This window comes from Harpia harpyja, chromosome 7, assembly GCF_026419915.1.
Source record: "Harpia harpyja isolate bHarHar1 chromosome 7, bHarHar1 primary haplotype, whole genome shotgun sequence".
Classification (NCBI taxonomy): Eukaryota; Metazoa; Chordata; class Aves; order Accipitriformes; family Accipitridae; genus Harpia; species Harpia harpyja.
Genome location: NC_068946.1, coordinates 24,830,447 through 24,857,674, shown reverse-complemented (window position 1 = coordinate 24,857,674; position 27,228 = coordinate 24,830,447). Strand labels below are relative to the sequence as shown.

The window sequence follows — 27,228 nt, the reverse complement described above, 5'->3', positions numbered from 1 at the left end:
CCCCTCCGCCGGCGGGGCGGCCGTATCCCCCTGCCTAGCTTTCGCCGGGGCGGGGGGCGGGCGGCTTTGTTCGCGGCTGCCCGCGGAGAGCTACCCGCCCCCGGCACCGCCCAGGCCCGCGGGGCTGCAGCCCCAGCCCCGGCCCCGGCCGCCCCCACCCCCGTACTGCCGTGCCGGTCGGTGATCGAGGGGAAGATGCCGGCGCGGAGGCGGAGGCCGGCGAAGGGGCGGGGGGCCCAGCCCCGCCGCTGAGGCGGCGCGGGGGCGGGGGGCGGCGCGGGCGCCCCTGCGCGGGGAGGCGCTCGCCCCGCCGTGGGCGCGGAGGGGCCGCCGCCGCCGCCACCGGCGGGAGCCGCCTGCCGCAAGGACGGGGTGACTCCGGCCGCCGCCCGGCTCCGCAGCGGCGCGGACGCGGGAGCCGCCCTCCCCCGGAGCCCGCCGCGGGGCGCGGAGCCGCAGTGCGCGCCTCTGCGAGGTGAGTGGGCGCCGCCGCGGCCGCGGGGCCGCCCGGTGCCGGCGGGAGCCGCCCGCGGGGGCGAGGGACGTGGCTGAGCCCGAGGGGCAGCCGGGGGCGGCGGCTGCCCGGGGGGAGCGGGCCGCGGCGGGGCCGCGCGCCGCGGCAGGTGCGGGCCCCCCCGGCCGCCGCCCGGCGTACCCCCGGGGCTCGGGGCGGGCCCGGCGCCGTGCGGGCCGGGGCGCCCGCAGCCCCGGCGCCGGGCTCCGCTCCCTCGCTCCAGCGCCCGCCTCGCACCGCCCCGTCATGCGGGAGGTTCGGGCGGCGGGCTGCCGCGGAGCCCCGCGGGGTTCCCTTTGGCTTCGTTTGGATCGCTTTTGGGCTATTTAATTATGACTCGTTTCCTGCCCGGAGAACGCATCCAGCACTTTGTGCGCCGCGTTCATCTCCTCCGCTCTTTCTTCCCTCGCCATTTACTGTATTTATTTATTTATTTATGTATAAGGCTATTCTCCAGATTTGATAGAGCGGTGTCCGTGGTGGGGAAGAAAGATCACTGCAGATTTCAAGCACGTTGTGTTCAAAACTGCGGTTTAATGTATGCACGAAATCTTGTGTGCACAAAATACAGCACAATGACGGCGGGGGAAAAACAGGCATTCTGTGGATTGTTTGTTCATGTGGAGATCTCTTTTTTCCTTAGTACACTTGGTTTTTTTCTCTTAACCTTTTCTGTGCCCATCACTACGGAGCATGAGGGTATTAAAAAAAAAAAATCTTTTTTGGGCTGTATGATGTCAAAATACACGGAGTGTGGTGTGTGTAGACAGTAATAGTTACATAATTTATTATCTCTTATTTTGTTGCTGGATCTATGTCAGGAGCATGGAGACGGTATTTATAACCTCTTTTTTTTTCTTCTTCTTTTCTGGGATGCTGCGTGAGGGAGTCTTCGCACTACACTACATGGCATTGGAACGTTTGTAAGAGATTCAGCCCTGAATCCCTCCCGTACCTGAAATTCCAGCAGGGCCCTTACCTTTCTTCATAAATGTCCAGGGCTGCTTCCTGTATGCTCAAAAACTTATTTTGTAGATTTTTTTTTTATTCTTTCCCCAACAATTATATTATTTTTTTACTTTTTTAAACAAAGTCAAACCATTAGAAATATTTCAGTAGTAATTATTCATAGCACTAAGGAACAGAAAGAAATCCATATCATGGATGGATTAAAAAAACTTCTTCCTATGTGCAGGTGAGCAGTTTGCCCAGTTCTTAGACTCCTTTGGAAAAATTTTCCTTATAAGATGGTAATTGTATGGTTGCAGCATCAGGCCATAAGGTATGATGTCATTATTAGCATATGAAAGGAACAAACCTAATGCTGCCTTTCAATCACTGCTGCTGTTCAGGCTCTAAATTTCCAAAAATGTGGATGCTTTCATGTCAGCTGGAGATACCACAGTGGATGTTGGACGCTAGTCTGTGTGTGTCTGTCTATCTTTCTATCCTTATTTATATCTTTTGCTGGAATTTAAACATACCACTTTGTAACAGGCTCTGAGATTGCGTAGAGCTCATATGGTTGACGGGAGACCATTTTTAAAGTTATGCTTAGTAGTAGTTTAACTTCACAGAATTGTAGTTGAAAAGCCCTCCTTCCGCTCATCTGTGTTTATAGCCTTCCGGTGATGCCAGTGCAAACTTGCGGTGTATCTTTCAGTCTTGTTGGCACTATGGAATTGGTTTGGCTTGGAGCATTTGCTGGTCTCCCCAAGGACCCTCTGCCTTAAAGACCTATTTACTATCTTTCTATTTATTTTTAAAGTCAATTTAGCTAATGCACATTTCTGTGTGTTTTATGCTTCCAGTGCTTTTTCAAACCTGGTAGAACTCACAGTGTTATGCCTGTAAGAAGCCCTATGATAGTACCGTGGCTGTTAGCCAGAAAAAATATACTGTTTTGTCAGATTTCCTGAGAAGAAATGGAATGAATTTTGTGCTGCCCCCTTTATAAGATTAAAGCCTAACTGAAAAAAAATTTTTTTTTTTTCTTTATGTGCCAATATTCTTTAAACTGCAGCTAAAGCTCTGGTATGCTGCAAAATAAGGGGGCTTTCTGTGTATGGGACTCAGTCTGCAGATTACATTCTTGAATAATTAAGTGTAATTCCTCTTCCATTTTTTCTTTTTTAATCCAACTCAGCCTTTTGTTTTTTTCAAAACCTCTGCTTTAGTCAGAAAGAAACAGGATGCTTAGGCTATTGCATTTACTCCATTGGCTAATGTGTACTGATAGGGAGATGGTGACAACACCTATTTGGGTAATGTTACTTAATCATTGAAAATGAGATGTAAATATGTGCTTAAAATTAAGTACCGTGTTCAAAACCCCTTGCTTGAGACCATATCCATCATTGCTGCCTTTTGTAGTATCGGATACTCAGAGTAACTGAGCCTAATTTTGTTTGATCCTGCTGTCATCATGCATGGCAAGGTCATAGCCTTTGTCTTCACATCGTCCGTTGCTGATCTTTTGGTTATATTACAAAGGGGGAGAGGCTGGAGTGAAGTTACTCACCAGTAGGAAGAGTATTAATTTCATTGCCCAACAGATGGAACTGAATTGAACATTTTATGCAGAAGTCCTCCAACCTAAAAGGAAAGGAGATGTACTCTTGCAACCTTGTAAGCCTGTGTTTTGGTACTTTGAAGCTAATGGCAGTATATGAGGTGTTTCTCTAATCATATCGGGGCCCTTTGCAAGATCAGAATGGGATTAACTGTTATTGTTACAAATTATTTTGATATTTGAGTTTAGTATCTGAGAAAAGTTCCACATCATTTCCACTGAAATTGAAGTAAATGGTGCGTGGCATATATAGACAGTGGTATAGGCCCTCTGTGATGTTCCTCTGTGGCAGCTTGTTTGTGATCAGTTGGAATATCAGTGATATTGAAGAAAAGGTTGAAAATGCACATTTCTCTGGCAATAAGATCGACAATGGTGATAAAGCTTTGTGTAGCATGGACACATTTTACAAGGGCACCTCTTCATGGGGTGAGATGCCAAGTAGGATGTGATCCTAAAATATTGTAGTACTTGTGGAATAGTTCAAGTAACACTTTTTTTAAAATGTTTTTTACAGAAATGTAGACATCAGTGCTTGAAACCTGTGTCTTTTCTTAAAATTGATTGCATACTTGGTGAAAGTAGCACAGTAGTTGCATGCTCTCTTCTGAGCATCTTGATAAAACTTCTGAGTAGCTGTGTTAAAAGACTGCAGTCAGATTGTGAATTCTCATTGGAAGTGCAAGCCCTGGACTGTTAGTTTGAGATGTAGTGGATTTTGAGGCAAATGGCTAGTTGTAGCCTTCATATCTCTCTGTCATCTTTGTGGAGAGCTGTTCCTTCTTCTCATGATACCCTGTCATACTGGGGAGAAAATTAAAAGTGATGAGGCTAAATCTGGTTTGGATGTAGACAGTTACAACGACTATCTTGATTGTGCCAGTATTTTGTGTAATGTTATATTTACACAGTTTTGTGTAACAACCGTATTTTTTTATGATTGGGGAGGACTGATATGCTGATACCAGTTGCTTGATGGACAATAATACTTGTATTTCATAATTTGTTTAGTAAATTTGCCCTGAAATATGCAGTTTTGAAAAAATAGATAATGATTACATTTGAAAGATAGTTTTGAAGGATGAAAAGAAAATTTTGAAAGAGGATCTTTTCTTTGAAGTGTAGTCGTCAACCTTTCTGTGTGGCACAATTGCAGCTTGTGTGTATTCTGGAGAAGTAGCAATAATTGAAATGAATTTGAAATTGGAATGTGAATGTAGCGTTATTTGTCCAAAAGACCCAATTAGTACAGTCAAGCCAAACTTTACGGTTGAAGTAGTGCACTATTTGTCCTTTGGAAGTAAGGAAGTAACCAAAAGTGGATGATTGATGGGTCAGCTGAACTTTTGGGGGGCTTAAGGAGTCATTGTGACATAATTAATAGTTTGCATTTTTGTTCTTTGTATTAGCATTGGAAATGAAAAAAATCTTGCAAATAATAGGCTGTTGAAGTAAAAAAAAATACTGTTGAGCTGGTGTTTCTTGGTGCTGGTGTACAACAAATCATGAGATCAGCAGACAAACTGTGGAGTTGTTCAGATAGTGTTTTGGTTCAGATTTCTTAAGGTGCGTGCCTCTTAATTTGTGAAGCTGTATATACACATACATAATTTGACTTGTGGACTTTTAGTCATAAAAACCTTAATAACATTGTCAATATGCCTATATACCTTGTATTGACTACCAGAGAAAGGTATTAAGTAAAAAAGGTTAACATTTCAATAATAAGCCCACCTAAATATTGCATGGAGGACAGTCAAAAGTGTTTTGTTAAGTGCTATGGTGGCCAGGATCCATTGGCTAGGATCCACTTGATAAATCAGATTAAAAGTTTCTGTGCTTGACAAATACAATGTCATTAGTTTAAAAATTCCCTGAAGGCTAGTGTTGTAATTAGATGAGCCCAAAGCATGCAACAGTAAAATTTATTTTCTTCCAGGAATGACCAGCAGCATCTTCAAAAAAACAAAACAAAACATTGACTGATCCTTGTCGGACAGAGTAACCACAGTAAGAAAGAAGAGTTTGCCAGGAATGAATGTGACAGCTGAAGCCACAGCACCTCATGGTGCGTGGAGTGGGTCAGCCACAGCCTGGTGCGAAGCAGTGAGGTGTGTGAGGATCCTGCTCAAAAGTGATCATTCACTAGGTGTCCCATATCAAGAGCTTCACTAAATTGGATGTTACAGATGCTGAGTACTGGGAAAATAGCAGTAAAAAATTACAAACCCAGCAACACCCTTTGGATCCTGGTTGTCACAAAAGGGCATATGCCCATCTTTGCGCGATTCCTTAACTCTGCTCTCTCAAGAGCATGTGAGCTTCATACTGCTAGGCTACAACGTCCCAGCTTCAAAAGGCGTGCTTGTTAAGCTGTGTGTTTTCATTATTTAAGATGCATTTTGAAAACAGCTGATCTGCCTGGTTGGTCTTGTTATTCTTCTGCTAGATTACTGATTTGAATCTGTTTTGAGCTGGTAGTTTGATAAAAGGGTTATTGCTCCCACTAGAAATAACAGAGTAGAGACTGTAAACTTACAGTCTCTTTAAAATGTAGCCATAGCTACATAAAAAACATAAGTTATGCTTCTTGATTCATTGCTCTAATAAAAATGTCTACATTGTCTTCATGAATATAAATATTGTTGTAAAGGAAATAATTTCCCAAATATTTGTATTGCATAGGAAAATAGGAAAATTATGAATGCAACTGTGGTGGGCTCTCTGAGGCTTGCAAAACTTTCATTGGGGTCAGTAAGGCTATGGCTGTACCTGCTGTCTAAGCTGGCTTAGAGCCTGAACTTGAATGCTGTCCCAGGGTTGTGGCACTGTTTAATTGTTAGTGGACTCCTTGGCATGCTTTTGGCCAGTGTCAGCAGCCCAAATGAGGCACGGCTCGGGGAAAGCCATGGCCCAGGGACTATCCCAAAATGGACTATGGATAAGACAGCCCCGTTTTGTGAGAAAAGAGTATGTAGCATGTGTGCTGTACTGCATGGCTTCAGCATCTGTTTCCTGGCCTGTTCTGCATACGAGTGCAGATGCTGCTGCATGTTTTTAGATAAGAAAAAGCTCTGATTGCATGCTGTTTACCTAGAGAAAAACAAGAAGCCAGTGTCATTTATGAGAAAGTGACACTTAAGAAAGTTTATTGCATATTGTTGTTTCATATTTGTGTGTCTGTATAAAAAACCCCAAACATAGACACAGACATTATTTCATATAACAACTAGCTTCTTATGTTTTGAATAATGCTATGTTGAGTGATGTCCAGATCTTACCAAAATGCTGTTAGGTTCTTGTAAGCATGTGTAGCAAAATATCAGAACTAGAATAAATGTCAGAGTTAATGGCTGCATGAACTTACATGGTGTTTTTGTCTCAAATGTTCACCTAATAATCTCCGAGTGTGTAGATATGACACCACTTCTTTGTTTCATTTCCTAAAAGGTGTTTTGCCTTTCTTAGAATGAAATAACTTCCAGCTAAATATAGCTTAGACCTAGCTCAATGTTTATAAACACATTCTATTAACTTGAGTATGTGTGTGTATTATGAACTTGCTTGGAACTTGGATAAGTATGTGTTATGTTGGGCTGTTAAGTGTGACAGGTTGATATTTTTCGTAATGAAACTATTGGTTAAAGTAGAGAGCCACTGTAAACACCATGGTGCTGCTGCTCAGCAGTTGTAAATTGTCATGCTCCTTAATGTTCCACAGAATTCTGACAATTTCTACTACTTGCGTTAGTTTCAGTGTCACACGTTTAGTTACATTGAACAGTTTAGATGTGTTTTTGTTTCTGATACCAAAGATGTAAACTTTTGAGAGAGGGAGGGGTTTTTTTTCCTCCTTAGGCATTGTGTGAAACGTACCGAATATTGCAAATTTTGGAGGGTTGATTTCTAGAGTTGATTTATGCATACCGTTATAATAAATAGGTAAATAAAGTCAAATTGTCAGACTCGACGTTCCAAGAGGTGTACTAATCACTGGTTCAAAATTTTACCCTTATTTTCCTTAATTGGATTTGGGTGGGTGGTTTTTGTTTGTTTACTGTATTGATGTGGGTGTTGTGTTAATTTTGCCTTGTGATCTTGAAAATACTCATTTCCAATGAGATCCTGTGTCTTTTAAAAACTGACTCACTGTTTTGGAAGAAATCTTTGCCTTTATGTTAAGCTGTTTCATTTCCTCTGAACGCTGATATTGATACTGACTGTGTGCAAAGGCATAGACTTAAGGACTGGATTTCTAGCTAAGGTAAGTTAATAAGTGAAAGGCTTTGGCTTAGATACACTACAAAGAACTCTGGTTTTGACTTATGTTGAACTTAAGACATGTTTGTCTCATCATGATAGGATAAATCACTAACTAACTGAAAAAATGAACTGCCAAGGCTCTAAGAACATGAAGTCAGGATGTTTTTAAAGCTTGGTTATGCTTATCTCGGTTTGTAAAGAGTTTGAGGTACTATAGATACAAGAAGTATGTTCAGCACCTCTTGGCGTAAGCTTCATCAGTTGTCAGTTACCTGTACGGAGACAGCCTTTTATTAAGGAAAAAAAAAAGCTAACAAGTTTGTTTCTTGCTTATGTAGGTAAATTTATTTCTATTACATTTCTTGATTATAAGTGGGTGGGGTAAATAAAGGCAATATAAGGAGGACTAATGCATGTATTTAATTTTTCTTTTTATTTTAATGGGAAAACTATCATGTGTTGGCATGAAAGAAACTTTTGGTTTACTCTTAAGGCTTTTCTTTTCCTTACTGTAATTTGGTCATTCCTACACTGCTGCTTTTTTTAAGTGACACAGTCCATTTTGAATCCGTTCATAGAAGAAAATGTAAGCCTCACATCTTGTGCATGTCCCTGTGTCTCCTTTCCAAGGTTTGTGTTATTACTGTCACCATGTAAGTGCTTTTCTTTCCAATGCCTTGAGAAAAATCCACCCAAATGAATGGGAGACCACTGTGGGGGAACAAAACACAAGCATTGACAAACCCTCAAGTACTCACTCTGGAAAAATAGAAATACTTTTCCTCAAATCTTTCTTCTGTGTAATTTCAGTTTTTTTTGGTGAGGCTCTAATACATGGAAATTTTTCTGACAGATTAATGTGATTTTTAAATTAATGACATCCCTTTATTAATGCATAAGGCAGTGTTGGCTATCTGTATATTAAAGACTTTGTTAACTAAAATATGCATTGATTAACCACATGTGAAACATTTTTAAACAGAATAGAAACAATCTTCGTAAGTATTGATGACGAGGAGTTCAGTCTTCCAAATGCTTCAGAAATACGAGAAGCCTGAAACAAGTCATATATCCGAACTTCACTTCCAAAGGAAAAACATGTTGACTTAGTGTCTTAGCTGATTGTGTGTCATTTGGAAAACAAAAAGCAGTATTGAAAGAGTAAAGGATTTAGCCTTCTACTGAATATGCTTCATGACTTGTAATGTAGGCTATGTCAGCTGCAAGCAAGCCGTATTTCTCAAATAATTATTTTCATCTTGGTTCACAACCCTAACATAAATTGATTAATGTTTACTCATGTAAGTAGCCCCACAAAAAATCAATATCGTAATCATTCCTTGTTAGTATGGAAACGGTTGTGAAGTCCCTCCCTGCCCCTGCAGTCTTGACAGCAGCGGGGGCAGGATGATTAGGATTCATACAGTATCACAACAGATTCTGATCATGTGTCTTCTTGCTTTCGTGGATGGCTTATCCTTTTGTTCCTCCTCTATCCAAAATACATTTAAATGTAAGACTCATTCATTACCTCTTGGGAAACCGGTAATGAAATCTTTTACTTTCAGATTGACAACCTAAGTCCAGTGTGGATTGTCGAAGCCTCAAAATTGTGTCTTCTAAGGGAGGAGGAATTAAGGGAAGTTTTGCATCCTGTGAAGGAAAAATGAGTCTTCTCAACCGAGTTCCGTACTAAATGATTCGAATACAGGAAGCTGGTCTTGTGTGTAATACTATTGTTATTTTTTGAATGTTTTCAAACTTACTGAGGTTTCCTGGAAAATGAAACACTTGTAGGCCTGATTCCAGCTAATGTAAATGGGCATAACACTTAATTGGGCTACTGTGATTTATACTTCTTAAATCAGGCCAAGTACAGTTTAAATTAAGTGGATTAACAGAATGTAATCTGATTTGATTGGTGTATCTGATCAGTTTTTCCTTCGATCTGTGCAATGTACTAAGAAACTAGTTTAAAAATTTAGTGAGATGTAGTTTACTAAAGAAAAATACCAGAAGTGTTGCATGATACATTCACATTTCCTGTATATGGGGAAAAAGTTTTCTTGTATGAATATTCTGCTTTCCCAGTTACTCACTGTGTATCTGTATTACTGCACATAGTCTCTCATCTTTGTAAAACCTCAAATAGTTCAGTGTAACAACTCAATTGAAGACATTTTATCTCATTAAAATGTAAATGTAGGTAATCATACTTTGCATTGTTGTAGCTCTTCACTTAAAAGTTCAGTTCTTCTTGTTATTAGTTACCTGGAATTAAAAATAGTCCATACGTGATCTCTAGAGCATGAATATTCCAAGCTGTAGTTAGGTGCTATAGCCACATTTTCATCTGCAGGTGAGATTTTACGTATCTATAGTTTGTGTTAAATAGCATGGCTAGAAATCTTACTGAGGTGAACAGAATATCACCTATTTTACAGTTAGCAGGAACTGAATGTGTAAGAATACAAACTGTTGTTTTTTTTTTTTTTTTTTTACAGAAATGTAGAGTAGATTTAAGTATTTATCCATTATTCATACATGGAGAGGACCCACAGAATAAAGAGTTACAAGTGTTAATAGTGCTGTTCCTCTCGGACCGTGCGGGAAAAATTTTTGTATAGGCATTTGTGGTGGGAAGAATGAGTCAGACTCTGAACTATCCTATAGGTGTGCCATTCTGGCACAATGCAGTTAGCAAAGCCCAGGATTAATGCTGAAAGAACGAAGGGATAAAATGCTCTTGGTTGTAAGGATTCAGCTATGGAACAGTCTTCCAAATCAGATCAGTGAAATCTGAACTCCTACAAGTGCTTCCAGACTTCTAGTTTTGAGAAAGCCCTTTCATGACAAGTCATGTCTCAATGTGAAAAGCTTCCTCTTGCCACCCTTATCTCACTTTCAAAAAGCATGTAATAAAAAATGCTATCCTAAACAGTGCTTTTGCTTCTTAAATGTGACAACCTTCATTAAGTCTGTTAAGGACTTCAATATTGCTTTTAATTTACAAACACTGTAATATTGGTCTTCGTGGTGGTGTAAAACCCAAAGACTAGAGCATACATCCTCCTGTTTGCTGTTGAAATTTAGGATAGGAAAGTAATGCATCCCCAAAACACTATCAAGCTTCATAAGCATCATACCTTCATAGAAGTAATGTTCTATAAAGAGTTATGCCTGACTTACCCTCCAGTTCTTGAGTGATAGTTCAACCATTATGGAATTGATTATTTTAGATTCAACTTGCTTATTGTAAGAGTCCAAGTGATTTTATGTAATATCAGATCATGAGATTATTTTCCCTCTAATTATTGTTAGTGTGTGTTTAATGTGGCTTTTTAATTACAAAACCACAGAATTTAATCAATTTAACCACAGAACGAGAACAGTTTGAGTTTTAAATATATATATACTGAAATGTCATTTATCCATTATCTTCAAATTACTGTTTTGATTCCTTTCTTTGAAGTTTTCCTATCTTACACTGTATGTCCCAAAGCACTTTCTCTTCTGATTTCCTTCCTTCACCAATTTTTCTCTTTCTATTAGTTTTGTCTTCGGGCATCTCTGCAGTTCTCTCATCATTCTCATCCTTCCCCAGACCTCCCGTAATTCTGGATTTCTGCAGTTCTCTGCATACACATTCATTCTCATGGTCTTGGTCATCCTTTTCTTTCTCGTCCTTTCTGGTTTAGTAAGAATGGGAGCCTGGAGAGTGAGGTGAAGTTTGATTATCCTTGTGTAGGGTAATAGAAAAATGTTTTTTAAAAGGATAAATTCTAGCTAGAGACAGGCATGCTGGCCAGCCATGGGACTGGCAAAATGTGAATTGAAAGGAGGGTTGTGCCCAGAAAACGGGATGTGATTAGGATTCAGCTCCCTCTCCCCTCTGCCTGGCGTGTAGCAGGAGCCTTGGGTCACCTTTTTTATCAGTTGCTGAACTCTGCCAGTGTTATAACTTTTCTTAAAGATACTGCATCTGAGAGACTGAAAGTCCTTGATGTCAAATTTTCTCCCATGTGTCAGGAAAGGGTGGCACATACTAGCTTTTGCTTTCACCTCCAACAGCTCTGATGCATTGGCAATAAGGAGGAGCATTCACTTGAGATTATTTCCTGTCTTCCTTAATGGAAGAGAGGGATGCTGTCTTCCAAAATATGCAACAAGGCAAATGGAGCAAGGAACGATTGGGATCAATCTGCAAACTCATTTGCTGCAGGTATGCATATGTCTTTTATCAGTTGGAGTGAATTTTACTGTTTTTTTTTTTTCATAGAACTTAGCCACAAAAGGTTAAGGTTAGTACACAGAATTTTTTTTTAGTCTCTTCAAAAAATTAAAAATACTGTGGTATGCCCACACACAGAATATTAATTTTAGGTTAAGATTTTTTTAGCAAAATCATGAAATTGTCAGAGCCATTTCTGAGCTGAGAACAAATTTGTAACATTTCTACAGTGTTTTCTGCATACAGTAATTTTCAAGCATCAGTCTAGAAGTGATCCATGATGCTTTATTAGGTTTTGAAAAGTAATTTTATCAGAAGCCAGGAGTGCAAGTAATAAGAAAATGTAAGTGATTTATATGTACTTACGCAGACGTAAGTGTTGCAGAAATAGTTGCTGCATGTTAGTGGTGCTTCTAAGATTCCTGAATAGTGAAAACCCTTTTCTGTTTCTTTTAGGACAGTGGTGCTTTAATTGCATCTGCTCTTGGAACTCCTTGAGACAAGCAATTATATTTGTTTGAAATACTGGAAAAAGTAATTCCTCTGGCACTTAGATGTCCAGAAACCTTTTGTACTCTGATTTGCTTTGTTAGCTTTGAATATTGTGATTAGCATCAACACTTAGAAACTCTACATAGGCAACCTCATTGTCGTAACTGATCCTACTGAAATCTGTTTTTGTCTAAAATTCTGAATTTTGATCCTTTTGGCTTTCGTATCTAATGGTCTTGTTGGAGTCGGTTGCTCACAGCAAAGAATTTAAAAAGCAGCTGTATAAGGATTTCCAGTCATTAACTTCTATCAGTGTCCTCTATTCTTTTGGCCTGCCTGAATTCATATGCTGCACTTTGACTGTGGTTGTCTCCTTTGAGGCACAAAATTGTAGGCCACACTCTTGAATTTCTGTTGTACTTAATGAGAATTTAGCATTGGGTAATGCATACTGAGCTGCAGCTATATTTTGCCCTGCAAAATAACATACCACGTATATAATTCTTAACAAGAAGATCAGTTAGTAAAATTAGAGTACCCTTTCTTTTTGAAATCTATGGAGGCAAACAAGCAGTTTTATGGGAGATGAACCACTTTTGCAAAATTAAAGGCACAAGTCACAGTTTCATTGTAAATATTTGATATAGCTTGATACTTAACACTGTGTTGCTCTACAGTTGTACTCAGTTGCCAGTTAACAGCTTATTTCCGCTGTTATTAACACATTCAGGAGAGAGCTGGGCTCTATGGAAAGAGGAAGAAGAAAAAATGTGCATGTCAAAATGCAATTAAATATTTAGCCATGATTATATTGTCTGGAAGAGACTCTGGGAATTGCATAAGCTATGTGTTGGATGTGTAGCCATGACTAGTTGTACAAACCAGCAGTATACAACTGTAAAAGTGCACTATGATGGAAGGCAGATTAACCTGTATAAATGCAGTGCATTTCAGCATGCAATGTGAGATACACAAAGTGAAAGAAAGATTAAATAAAAGAAGGAAATGCCAGAACGCTAGCCCTGATGTAGTTACTGGGTGAATTTCCTGGTACCATTATCACGGACTGTGTTTCATTTCTGGTTGTTTTTTTCCCCCTACTGTCATCAAAGTAGCTGCAAAATATCAAATTAAACAGGTTTTAGTAAACCTGCCTGACTGCTGTTTTTTATATGGTTACCGCTACTATTTTCTTCCCATTTTCTTTCTTCTCCGCTATTGATCTGTGAGGAAGAAATGACTCGGGATTGTCTTTACAGTTAAAATAAGTTCATACAAGTACAGGCAGTCAGGAGCATTTTTAGGGAAATCACTGATTCACATTGGAACTGTCTACCCGTCACTTGAAATACCATAGTTGCCCATGTGCATGCTCCTTGTGCTTTCCAAATGCTAAGTAAAAGGGTTCTTTTAAACCACTGTAAGCATCTTTTTAAAAACAAACACCCCCCCAAAAAAACCCCCCAAACCAAACAACCCACAAACGAAACACAAAAACCACCAAGAGGTAAGTTGCATTGCATTGCACTGCATTCTGAATGTGATCCAAGATGGACTTGCTGTGGTTTGGTACAGTAAAATTCCACCTTCTAAAGTGGCTTTTCTGCTTTTCATCCTTCCCTTTGAGAGCTGTGAGTGTCCAGCTGAGAGTGGAGATCTTGACAGATTACAGATAGGAAGGAGATCTTTCTCCTGGCACATGAGTGGTCATGAAAAACAGGAACAGGGCCTTGACGTGAAACTTGTGCAGTACAGGGAGTCTGCTGTATGACTCAACTTTGCTTCTGTTGCTGATGGTAGAAGAGCTAGCTGATGGGGTGGGGGTGTTTTTGCAATATATTTCAGATCTGGGAAATATAAAAATAAATAAAATGAATGGGAGGAAGAGAATTTTGAAAATGTAGTTTAACAAAATGGGTTGGATCATGAAGATTAAAGAATACCACATAAAAGCATCAGGGTTATTGAAAAGGGTAGCAATTTAAGTGAAATTAAGTTTGTTGCAAGCCTTAATGAATCCATACATCTTCATTTGTTTTCATTAAAATTTAGGAGTGCAAGCTAACTTAAAAAAAAAAAAACATTGTATGTTTTATTGTTTAACTTCTTAGGAAGGTGGAAACTGCCATTATTTTGTTAAGTGGATGGAAAGTTTGTGAGCTTTTGTGGTTCAGAATTCCTCTGAGATAATGTTATCTTGAAACAGCCCCCTAAATTACAGTGTCTTACCCTGTTCTTCCTATATTCATTAAACAGGAGGGGTAACAGGTTTTGTTCTTTTAGCAGCTGAAGAACATCAGCATCAGAAAAATAGAGACTCGGATAGCTTGTTCCTCTAGTACAGAGTCCAGGAGATTTTATACTTTATATAGAAGGTTAAAATCACAAAAGTATTTTTTTAAATATACTGTCTAAATCTATAGGAATTTCAGAATGACTGAAGAAGAATACAGCAGACCTAGACAAAAGATGTTAAAAAGTATGAAATAGCTTTAATGAAACTAAGCTGAGTAGATCTTTTTTATCTTGTAAAAAAAGGCCAGTGAGAAGAATATGTCAGATACATATAGAATTGTGAAAAATACAGAGAAACTGAATATATTTGGGGTTTTTTTTCATTGTTTCAGATAATGTAAAATCTAGGAGGCATCTAGCAAAACCATCATGGAACAAGCTCTAAGAAAGCATAATTAGTTCATGCTTGTCATAAAATATCAAGGGAGCCAACTCCAGATACATTCCATGACAGTAGTACTTGGAAATGGCTCAGAGCAGTGCAGGCGAGATCTGGGGGGAGTTGGAGGTGGAGGATGGAGCTTATACTGAGTGAACTGGTAAGACTGGGGGCAGGAAATAAACAGGCTTTTGAACATACAAACCCTTTTTCAGACTTCAGATAGCAGCACCACTCTTTGAAACTAAATGCACATTGAAAATAACGGGTCTGAGTTTAACTAGTAAGATAAATATACTACTAGTAAGTTGATCAGGTACCTGAGAGAGTGTTCTCAAAGACAATAGGATCTGTAAAGGATACCTGCAGTTTCCTTTCCTTGTTGACAGACTGAGTTTACCGTTGTATTTGTTGTTAAAGGGAGAAGGATTTACATAATCCTGCTGCTAGCACATTTTAGTTCCCTCCTTTTCTGTCTTTGGCTGGTTGCTTTGTGCTTATTAATATTTCATGAGACTGATATTAGATCATTCAGCATGCTTTTTTTTTTTCTGTTGGCTCTTCACAGGGCAGATAATGGGACAGACAACTCTTGGTTTTTTGCTGATTATGCAATATATGGGTAGCTGTACAGTTCTGGAATTGATATTGTTGTCAAAGTGAGAATATTGAAGGGTATGGGAAATATACGTAATACATGTAATAACCGGAGAGGAACTTTTTACAGCGGCATGTAGTGGTAGGACAAGGGTTAATGGCTTTAAACTGGAAGAAGGTAGATTTAGATTAGATGTGAGGAGGAAGTTATTCCCTCTGAGGGTGATGAGACACTGGACCAGGTTGCCCAGAGAGGCTGTGGATGCCCCCTCCCTGGCAGTGTTCAAGGCCAGGTTGGATGGGGCTTTGAGCAACCTGCTCTAGTGGAAGGTGTCCCAGCCCATGGCAGGGGGGTTGGAACTAGATGACCTTTAAGGTCCCTTCCAACCCAAACTATTCTATGATTTTATATTTATTGTTGCATGGCTGTTACTATGTTCCCTTCTGTGCAGTTTCAAGAGGATAATTCAATAACCTGATGTTTTGAAAAATACCAAGGAAGAGGAGTAACAGTTCACACACACTAGACACCCATGATGTTTTCTCCCATTAGATAGCACACAGTGGCCCATGTGATTAGAGCTATGGGGATGTAATAAACTTTAACTAGTGGCTGTGCTCAAGGCCAGTCCTTAATGCAAAATTGAGGGAAAGGGCTGGTGGAATGGAAGAGGCAGAATTTGACTGGAAATCAGTGTAAATATTGGTTCCCCAAAGCTACCCGTAAAAACAGAAAAACAAATTGACTGCTGTTGCAGTGAGAACCTTTTATTCTTTTTATGCTTTGCTTACAGTATGGAGGCTAAATGATACTTACTTTGGAAATACTACTTTATGTCAATGCATTCATGCAGTAATTTTGTGTAAGGGAGACTTTCCTGCTGGAGAAAAGCTTTGGATAACTTAATCACATTTCAGCCTACTGACAAGTTGCAGGTGGTGCTCTGGTTGCTCTTCTAGAACACAGTGACTCATCATGACCTACAGCAGGGTTAAGACATAGGTAGACCCACATTTTGCTGAGTTTTACTTGAACTAAGACATACATTTTGGGGTTTTTCCACAGTGTTTTCTAGGCAATTAAATACATGCAGTTGTGATTCAATAAATGCTCTTTTTTTGACAGAAATGCCAAGCTTCTTAAAATGCTTCTGGATTCTTTAAGAGAAGTCTTTAAAGTGCTTGATAGAACTTACTACGACTAATTGTTTTATGAGGTGTTTCAGAATAAGGAAAATCAATGTTGTGAGAAAAAATGTGGCGTTCACTGCCTGAGAGCAAAAAATAAGTAGCTACTATGCTTGGAAGGAAGGGTAAGTAAGGATAATTTAGCAGTTTTGCACTTGAATTTATGAAGACTGTTCACTTACAGGACAGTTATGACTTATTGAAAATTTGCTGTAGATGTGGGTGAGAATTTTTGTTGTATTGCAAATTGTCCTCACTGAAAAATCTTGCTTTGTTTTTTCTTATAAGCAAACAAAGCAGTCATAGGATACTTCTAGTGATTTGGTGGGATTTTGTTGTAAGTGAATTTTAATTTCTGTGAATGCACTAGTAGTGCACGCCTTGAAGCTTAGCCCATGCGCTTGTAGAGATGTGATACATACAGGTTAGTCAGTATGGACCACCACCCTTCTAAGTGCAGGGACAGTGGGAAAGTGGGTCTTGTCAGTTGGGGACTGTGAGGAAGTGGGAAGGAGACATAAAGGGAGTTAAATGACTTCTTTAAATTAAATTCAAATTTAATGGCCAAGTCAAACCACCATTTAGTCTGTTGAAGAGTTCCTATGTTTGTCATCTGTTATTGGCATGTTAGTTTCATGTAACAGGCTAAAAAGAATTAAACAATGCCATTATTACCATTCTTTGTTCTAGTTTTATGTTTATTCATTTCAACTGATGATTTTGGGGATTATCAGCATTACACGATTGTTTTCCCTTTCAAAAACAAAGAAAATTGGTCCTATTTAAGTAGACACAACATATTGGTCATATAAGGTGGTGTGTTTGAATGTTCATGTAAAAGCAGACTGAGCAAAAGAGACTGATTTTCCATACTGTGATTCTAATACTGTCACTGTTGGAGAATACAGTATTTCATATTGTCAAGAATCAGTCATATCAAAGCCATCGTGTACCACTGGATTCCTTAAGCCTTTCGGCAATGCATTCCATTTCTGTGTTATTCTGACAATATTCCTCAGTGTTTACATTTTAAATAAATTGATATATACACTTAACTTTTCCCTATATTGAATTCAGTATACAATATTTAAAACCATGTTTTCCAGCTTTGATGGGTCCCTATAGGCAAAAGTCTATTGTAATTTTTTTTTCCTGGTTCTGTAGGTACATGGTGACACTTCCTTGACTCTAATCTAGAAATGTTCAGTCTGTAGCAAAGGTTGCATCACTGGCTATGATTGAAAGAGGCAAGTTTGGACCTTAATACTTGGTTGATCGCCCAGGCATTTAGTCTTAATAGGGATATGAAAAAGAAATGTTGGAGTTCATCTAGAATGTGATTATAACAGGCATGTTTTTGTTTTGCTTGCATAGTGTGCACAGTATGAACCATGCTCATTTTTGAAAAATTAATTTCTTGTTCCAACTTCTCAGGATCATCTGCTACAGAGTCTAAGCTAACATAATATTGTTGGCTCAAAGATAGCAGGACTGTGGTTGTCATTTTTCCCAGGGACACATTATGTAGGAACACTTAGCATCATAAGAACTTGTGACATCATGACTGTACTCGACTTGTGTTTAAATTTTCACGAGTAGCTATTTAGGAAAACGTGTATGTGAAATTAAGTGTGTAGGTAGCTCACTATCAGAGACATGTTTGTTTTTAATGTCTTTATAAAGCTTTTATGTTAATAATAGTTTTCAGAACAAGAAATTGTAGGGGGAATTTATGTAAAATAATTTTCCTTTAAGAAAGGAAAAAAGAAATGGTTTAATAAACACCATGGGCATTCAGACTCTGGCTCTGATGCACTTTTCAGGGAGAAATTTGCTTTAATTCAAGTACACGGATTTGTAGGGCTACATAGTTGAACTTTGTTTCATAAAATGAAAGCAGTCTTGAACAGTTTTAAAATATATTTCTGATATAATTGATCTTTAGGCATGAGAGAGGAACTGCAAAACAAAAGTTAAATTTGAGGTATGATTCTGATAGAAAGGTATCAAACACTGATAGGGTATATTGGACACAATTTTGAACTGTATCTCAGACCTTTTCCCTCATTTTCTTATGGACCTTGCAACCAGAGGCTTAGTGCAGGACTGGGGTTCTGCATAATATTTTTTATTAAAAAACATGTCATGTACTTTATCAGCCTTCAAAAGGTGGTTACTTCTGTGGTAGAAATGTGGGACTGAAAATTGGTGGCATTATGGCAAACTCTGGCCAGAAGGGAAGAAGATATTTCCTTGTCCTGAAAAATGTTGCTAAAGAATTGTAGGCCAAATTTGAACACTAAGCAAGAAATCTGACTGTGTTTTATAGTGGTGTATATTTAAGACCTGAACTGTTTTGAAGATGAAATCCCAAATCATCCAAGTATTGAAGCATGTTTTTCAGTCCAGTTTGGCAGAATGCTGAAGTGCCTACTTAATTTCCATAGATGCTTAATCAGATGCTTGGGGGAGAGCTGCAGTTGCAGATGTTGAGAAATTTAAGTCAGACTGCTTCCTTTTTTGAAAATCAGCTCTATTTTTACAAAATAGAATCCCTAGATTATCTTTTAAAAGCAGGTTCCTATAAGGATTTTTTTCCTCTAGAGGAAAGGTTTTAGATCAAAGAAGATGGAGAATTTCCCGTGGGAATGGAGAAATAAGAGTTTATGGACAAAATGAATGCTAGAGCTTCCCATCTTTGATACTGCTTTTGAAGACAAACACAGATAAGTTTAGTTTGTTGTTACTCAGAATATTCTTCTACCTATTATTTTCTTCTTGTTTGTTGTAGATAACTGTGTATTTAAACGCTAATATTTTGTCCAGGTTAAGCTTTATTCATATTACATGTGGAATTTTTGATAGACTCATGCCTTACATGTAACTCTGAAGATAAGTGAAATGCAGGTAAATGTTCCTTTTTGTGATTTTGTAGCATTTGAGGTGTAAAGAGATTACTGGGGCTTTAGCCTGATCTCCTGCAAATCAGTAAATCAGTGTCAGTTTGGTTTCAGGCAGGTACTATACGGACCACAGTGGCATTAGACTGAACAGTTGTGTGGTTAGAAACCAGAAGAAATGGGGTGGTCAGTAATGCTCAGGGCCTGTCTGTTAAGTGTTGATTATCCTCAGACGATCCATGTAACAGAGAAAAGCAAAATATTCCTTTATTCAACTCCCTGCTGCCTAGCCAAAACACATGCAAAAATGCAAAACAAAGATTGAAGTCTAACTGGATGAAATAATCTGTTCCTACACCAGATATGGCGATCTGCTTTACTTAAGTGAGGTGATCCGTGTTTGTTTATATTTTTGTTTAAAGCATTCTGCAGGTCATCTGGGAATGTTTGTCTAAGGAACATGGTTTGGTTTGGGTATTAAAAGGTACCTTCTCCCTGTGGCTCACAAAGAACGACTAAAGAAAAATATTTGTAGATCAAGAGATGCAGACCCCAGAAGGAAATGCTGTTCATTTTGCAACCTTTATATAAATTCTTCCAGAGATAAACTACACTTTACAAACATATCATGTGACAAAGATTCTGCCTGATGGTAAGCCTTGCGTTTTTGCCCTTGGTCTTTCCCGGTAAACTGTTCCAAGGTTCCGCTGCAGTCACTGCTAGGAAATTGCAGACTGTTTCAAGGTTGACTTGATCTAGCTTTTTAATTGTTAGCTGCTGGATCCTATTGCGTTATTATCAGCAAGGTTGAAAAGGCCTTGCTACCAGATCTCCTTATCGGTGAGTAAGTGCTTATGTCTGGTAATCAAATGACCTCTCAGTCTTCTCTCCATTCAGCTGACATAGACAGGGCTCCCTAAGGCTCCAAAAATGGAAAAAGTAGATGGCAGAGGAAAATAAATGGCCAATGATGATAAGAGCATAGGAGGTAAAGCAAATAAGATGACATTTATGAAATATCTCCCACTTCAGAGACAGAAAAATTGTCTGGGAAGATTGGAGTAGACCTTTAGGTCCTTTCCCAGGTCCTTGAAGTCCTTCACAATATGTGAAATGGTGCCTGGCATGGCCAGTGGTGCCAACGTGGATCTTGGCCAAGCACTGCATTGCAATTTTCAATGACTGCCTTTGAAGCAATTACCATAAGACAGGAAGGTGTTAAAACAAACCTACAGCTTGGCTGAGACACTGGGAATGATGCTTCTTGGAATTAGTATTTAGGATATTAATCCATGTTTCATTAAGAAGAACAGAAGAAATATCATATCCAGTGTTCCTCTCCAACATTATTGACTTCCCATTTACATCTGTATCCAGTGTTGATTTAAGCTTTAATTTTGGGACCACTTACTTTCGTGCAAATTTCTATTACATTCATTACGGATGTGCAGAGTCTGCTTGCACAAAAAGAGCTGCAATGTTGTAATCCTCTAAATTTGAGGACTTGTAAGGTAACAGAGGAAGGGCTAAGAATAGCTCTAGGAGAATGGTGATTGAAGGTTGCTGCTACCAGAACCATTCATCCAGCCTGCAGCCCACTCTTTGTGTGCTCTGCAGCTGTGCCAGAAAATATGCTGCATGAATAATGTGGACAGCTGTGGCCTGTTCCCTATTTCTTGACTCAACTTCAGAATGAATCAGGAGGTGTGCATGCGCACATGCTCTCTGGCAAAATACCCTTTTCAGAAGTGTTGGGGGAGGGCATGTAACCCAGTAATGTGTATGTACAGACTTTGATGCACGCATACAAGTTCAAGGGACAGAAAGGAGATGCAGGATTTGGTCTTCCATTGACACTGGAAGAATCTCAGGTGTCTTGCCTGGTCAGGAAGACTGGATATACCGTATTCTCCTGCTGAGTACATATCAAAACTTTTTCTAGTTTTGTTAGATGAGTCAATGCACAGCTTCTGGGGAGGTGACATGCAGGATTTGAAGGGCGAGTTCTCCAGCCTGTGCCATGCATGGAGGCAGATTAGTTAGACTGAATTCTGTCCTCAGAAGCTAATTCTGTGACAGTTGCTACATCTTCCAGGATCAGAACTGTGTATGGCTTTTGTACAGTTTTCAAGTGTCATCATTTGTCTCTTTCCCACATTTTAAAATTTATTTACTGCATTCCTCTGTTTTCCTTGTCATTCCTTCTACTAGCTTTCCTTTTGTGTCCTTTTAGCTTTTGCCAGTTGTTATTAGGTCTAATCCCATTGGTGTAACTTTTTTTTTCATTTGAAAAAAATGCAACTCAGCTGATGATACCTGGAAGCAAGCCAGTAACAGCTAAAGCACAAGTAGAAACAAAGTCTGTCAAAGTTTCCTCATTTTAGATGAAACCTCCTGACTTGGATCTCATCAGTTTGAATTTTTCTTTTTTTTTTTTGAATGGAAGCTGGATGTTGACTGTAAGGTGATACTGGTGATGACCACAAGCCTCTCAGATACTTGTTTTTCCTTGGCCTATGTGATTATTGGCACACCAGTTGATGCTGTTACCCTGTAGAATCATACAATCATAGAGTCATTTAGGTTGGAAAAGACCCTTAAGATCATCAAGTCCAACTGTTAACCTAGCACTGCCAAGTCCACCACTAAACCACGTCCCTAAGCGCCACCTCTACGCATCTTTTAAATACTTCCAGGGATGGTGACTCCACCGCTTCCCTGCGCAGCCTGTTCCAATGCTTGACAACCCTTCCAGTGAAGAAATTTTTCCTAATATCCAACCTAAACCTCCCCTGCCACAACTTGAGGCCATTTCCTCTCGTCCTATCTCCAGCCACCTGACAGAAGAGACCAACACCCACCTCACTACAACCCCCTTTCAGGTAGTTGTAGAGAGCTATAAGGTCTCCCCTCAGCCTCCTTTTCTCCAGACTGAACAACCCCAGTTCCCTCAGCCGCTCCTCATAAGACTTGTGCTCCAGGGCCTTCATCAGTTTTGTTGCCCTTCTGTGGACATGCTGCAGCACCTCAATGTCTGCCTTGTAGTGACGGGCCCAAAACTGAACACAGTATTCGAGGTGTGGCCTCAGCAGTGCCTAATACTAGAGCCCCGGTGTTTAAATGAATTCATGCTGTCTTCACTCATGTTAGGTGTCTTGTGTTCATGCTGCATCACCCTAAGAAAACAAAAATTACACAACACTGAAGGGAAGAAAAAGCCTTTCTATTTTTTCTGTGTGGTTTTGTTGCATAAATAGCATGGCAGTGTAGCACTGCTGAAATTAAGAGTTCTTCTTTACTGATTAGTTAAATACACCCTAAGCTCATTTTAGTTCAAGTCAACAATTATGCATATGTTTGGTGTAGAGCTGGTTAATGAGTGGAAAGTGAATGTTGGGTAGGCAGGCCATGGAACCGGAGAGCTTGTCCCTTGCTCCAAGACATGCCACATGACAGGGTGAAGGCAGGCTGTCTGTTGGATGTATTTGCCTCAGAGACAGTAGTGTAGCACAAGAAGCAAGCACTGTTAGTAGTATTAACTTTGTGTTTTATACTGCTATTGTATTTGTATATACTATGCAAAATAAGAGCCTCCATGTTTTTAGGAAGTCCCAAAGGTATCAGGAAATTTGAGGCATGTGTAGCTCAAGGTAGCTTGCAAGCAATGGTTTTTGTTGAATGGGAGGAGTCCTTGGTGTTTGCAAGTCTTGTGAATGTTCTAATTTTTAGTAATTGGACATCAGTAGGGAAAATGGATGTCCTTCAAAGTATTCTACCAGCTAACTCAGTGTGGAGAAAGTAATTTTTGTCTCTTACTGCTTTGTTTTCAGTGAAAGGCAATTTGGCTTTCAGGTTGAAGATAATACCATAGCTATGTTGCAAATAGGATATATGTAATAAAGAATATGAATGTGTATTGTTAAATAAACATAAAGCTTTGGTCTAGGAGGAATTTTGCATCAAACTGTATATAAGCATTACAATGAAATGCAGATGAATGTGAGATTTAACTCAGGGTTAAGCTTTAGAAACGTTTAACTAGGCTTAAGAATTCAGTGATTTTAAAGGTTAAGTGAAATGTGTATTGCTTTAGACTAATGAGCTATATAATCAACATATTGGAGTTTCCTTTACTTTCTTTTTCTGGCATCACTCCTCTAGTTTGTCAGGTTTCTTTTCTTGTGTGGAGAAATTCAGGACCAGTGTCTAAGGATTAACAAAATTCTTGCATAATTCATTAGTCTGATAAAAAGGGCATGCTGCAGGAATTGGCAATTGATTTAATTTCTTCTTGAAATTACTATGTTGGGAGATACCAGACTAATGAATATATTCAGTATCATTGTAAAGATAAACTAAACCTGTGATTAGCTTTGAACTTTTGTGTAAGAAAATATACTTGCATGAAGGGAGGGGAGGTGACCCATCTCTTTTAAAACTCCCACTAAAACTGGTTTTGCTGCATAGTTGGTCCTATGGGAGGATTCTGAATTTGGGATTAATGATCATTGACATAGCTTAACTAAATGTTGGGGTCTTTTCAGGCCTGAAAACCCAGAAGAGACCTGTGTGTGTTTTTATTTGGGTTTTTTTTTTTTGGTTGGGTTTTTTTTTTTTTTTTTTGGTAGGTGAGGAGTCATGTTTAACTATATGCTCCTGATTGTAGTCCATAGTAAATTTATGGGAGTTTCAGAGTAACAAGACCAGACAGTGACATCAATCAAAGACATTCTTGTGTTGGGTTTGGCTTTTGCTGCTGCCAGTGATGTGGCTTCTAATCCTTCAGAAAGATGAGTTCTGCTTCTTTTATCACCAAGATACCAGATAATTGTTTCTGCCAGGATCTCTCTTAATTTTCTATCTGCTTCCTTTCATTGAGTGAAAATCTGTATTAACCCTCGCTGCACGCTATGTTAATTTTTATTTGATGTTGGTTTTGTAGATGTTTGCAATTCTGTGGCATTGCTCTGATTTCACAGCTTTCTACTTCAGCATTTTTTGAGGCTAATGGATAATGGTAGTCTTGCAAGTACAGCTTCAGGGTCTGTACAACATATAGTGAATTAGAGCTTGACCTCGAACAGTACCCTTCATCCTGAGGAGAGGACTTGAATACTGGTTTGCAGAGCTGAGAATACTGTATTCTGAATCCAAATTTGCTGGCTGACTCTTGTCTACTATTTTCTACTTTCCTTCCAATCCAAATTTCAGCTTTAATAATATACATCTTAATTCAGGTACCCACTGCTCGCTGACCAACCTCCATTTCTTTCTATAGGTGGATGCTTCCTGAATAATTTCCCATTAAGCTTTTCTTCCTTGTTCCAAGCAGTGAAATTTTAAGTCCTAAACTTTCTGTTCTGGAAGTCTGTGCATTCTCTCACTGCTGGCATAAACCCTTCACTGTGCTCCACAGATCCTGCAGCGCCGCAATATTGTGGGGCACCCTTGCCATCAACAGAAATAATCCCAGTTTCATAGTTTGCTAGGATAAGAGGCATTTTTTTGTGGAGTGCTGGTTGTATAACGCTTATAGTAGCATGGGTGCTTCTTGGTGAAAGGGTGTACTCCTCTGCAATACTGGGCAACCTTTTAAGAGTTATTATTAATTCCTAAACAAAGAAGAAGCTACAGGATTAAAAATTTTGAAAATACATGCCTGTCTCCTTCATGGGAATGAGTTTCATTCTGCCTAACTAGGCAAGAATTACCTCCTCAAGTCCTTCCCAACCTGGAGTGCACTGTGATTCTATTAAGGATGCAGAAATAAAATTTAGAAAAGGCAACAGAGGCTGGTTTATACAATATGTATGACTAGCCTAGCACTTCTGTCTCCAGGGTGGCCTTATTTATGAATCATCACACATCCTCTTTTACGTAAACAGGCTGCACAACTGGTGTTTAGTATTGCATGGCTGATGTATTAAGTAAGGAGACAGTACTTCAGGATATCATATGTAATATTTTTTGTTATAGGGAGAAGATACAAGAAAATAAGAGGATAGGTCCTCAGTCTAGAGAAATAGAAGTGTAGAAGGCAGGAGGGAGGAAAAGGGTATGAATAGATTCTACAAGGCGTAACTTCTAAGGTTTTTACAAAAATAAATATATTTTCTCAGATTCTAAGATGCTCTTGGCCTTTCGTAAGCTTAGCGAACACTAGGGAGATGCTAAGCAGTTCAAGACTAAAAATGTGCTCATACAGTGTAAGGTTTCCACAGCGGTAAGAGGGCAAAGTTGGCCTTTCATGTGCATTTTTAATTGAACACTGTCAGTTGAGAGCAGGAGAGTTAGAGCCATTCTTCAGGCATACATAGTGCTCTGCTCTTGCAGACCTGTGGAGAAAAGATGTCAACTTCTACCTTGGATCAATATACATAAATTCTGACTGAATTCTTGAGAGCCCAGTGCTTTCTAAAACGCAGGCTCTAGCAAATTGGACATTGTTTTGAGATTTTGCTGTGCTATTGACCTGCCAGCTGCTTCTCATTTTGATACTTATTTTCTCTCTCTTTAATTCTCTCTTGTTTACGTTCTTCAGGGCAGGAATTGTTTCTCGCTCTGTCTAGGCAGAACACCTTGCTTGATTCCTGCTTGGGGACCTTGCTTGGTATCTTAACACAGGAATACCCCCTGGGTAGTTGCTTGGAGGGTACCTGGAGCTTCACTGTTTAATCCTGAAATGTCAGAATTATTTTTTTTTTTTTGAGTCCATTAAAGTTGGATAGACCAATCTAAATTGAGTGTAGCCTTCCATGAGGAAATCCAAATAGGAAGCTTCTCAAAGTTGAAGCTTATGGATGTTTCCAGTAAATAATGATTTTGTTTGACAGAGATTTTTTTTTTTTAGTGTAGACTGTCTCTTCCCAAGCATCTAAAGCATCCTGGGCATCCAGGTTTTGACTTCTACCTGTTTGAGAACATAGTTGGATTTTTTTATTATTTTTTTCTTTTTTTTTTTTTTAACGTTTGCTCCCACTGCCCAGTCTGCTGCCATCATATTTCTGTCACTGTAAGGCATGTCAAAGTCAGGTATATTTTCCCTGGTTTTTCTGGCTCCAGGCTAAGTGAAGGCTTGCGTGCTATCCGACAGTTCTGTGACGATTGTGCCACTTCCAGAATGGGGTGTGGTTTAGCAAATTTTGGGATAGCTTTGCAATCAGAATAGAAATTAAAACTCGAGGGTTGGATTCTTTCCTACATTTTTACCATGGCTACAGCAAATGAAGCTTGAGACACACAAAGAGCAAAGTCAGTCATGACAGTTCTGTATAAACAAGTAAGTTTACCTTTGCAAACATGGAAAAATAAAAAGATTATGCTATGAAAAACTGCACTTCTGAAAGCTTGGTGAATTTAACCAGTGCTGAAGAAGTCTAATCTGCTTGTGTAGTATACGTGCTTTTTTTTTTTTTGAGTCTGAACAGTTTAGGATTTCACAAGTGAGGTTTCCATGTCAGTGGTTTGAGATTGCAGGTGTACTGTGGAAAGAATGTCAATGGAGAGCAGGAGTCGTTTCTCAAACAAAACCTGACAGCTGCTTCGTGACTGCCATTGTTTTGTGGACTTCATGCTGAGCAGCTCTAGTTATGAATTCTGACCTGCAGTAAACTATGGCATATCCAAGCACTAGAAAACAGGTCATTCTCACAGAGGTAAAAGGTGAAGTACCAGGTCCTTATCATGTATAAACTGGCATAGCTCTTAGGAAAATCTGTTAAGCTAACCTTGGTTTATGCCAGCCTACATATTCTTAGAATATGGCTTAGAAGTGTTCTTACAAATTATACATAAAAA

General features: G+C 39.3%; 1 protein-coding gene across 1 annotated transcript in view; it reads left to right on the top strand.

Annotated features, from left to right (window-relative positions):
* Positions 1-285: 285 nt before the first annotated feature.
* Positions 286-27,228, top strand: part of HECW2 (HECT, C2 and WW domain containing E3 ubiquitin protein ligase 2) — a 173,187-nt gene continuing 146,244 nt past the window's right edge. Inside the window, exon 1 of the mRNA XM_052792284.1 lies at positions 286-475. The gene's annotated coding sequence lies outside the window, so the exon portion shown is untranslated. The remainder of the gene's footprint in view (positions 476-27,228) is intronic.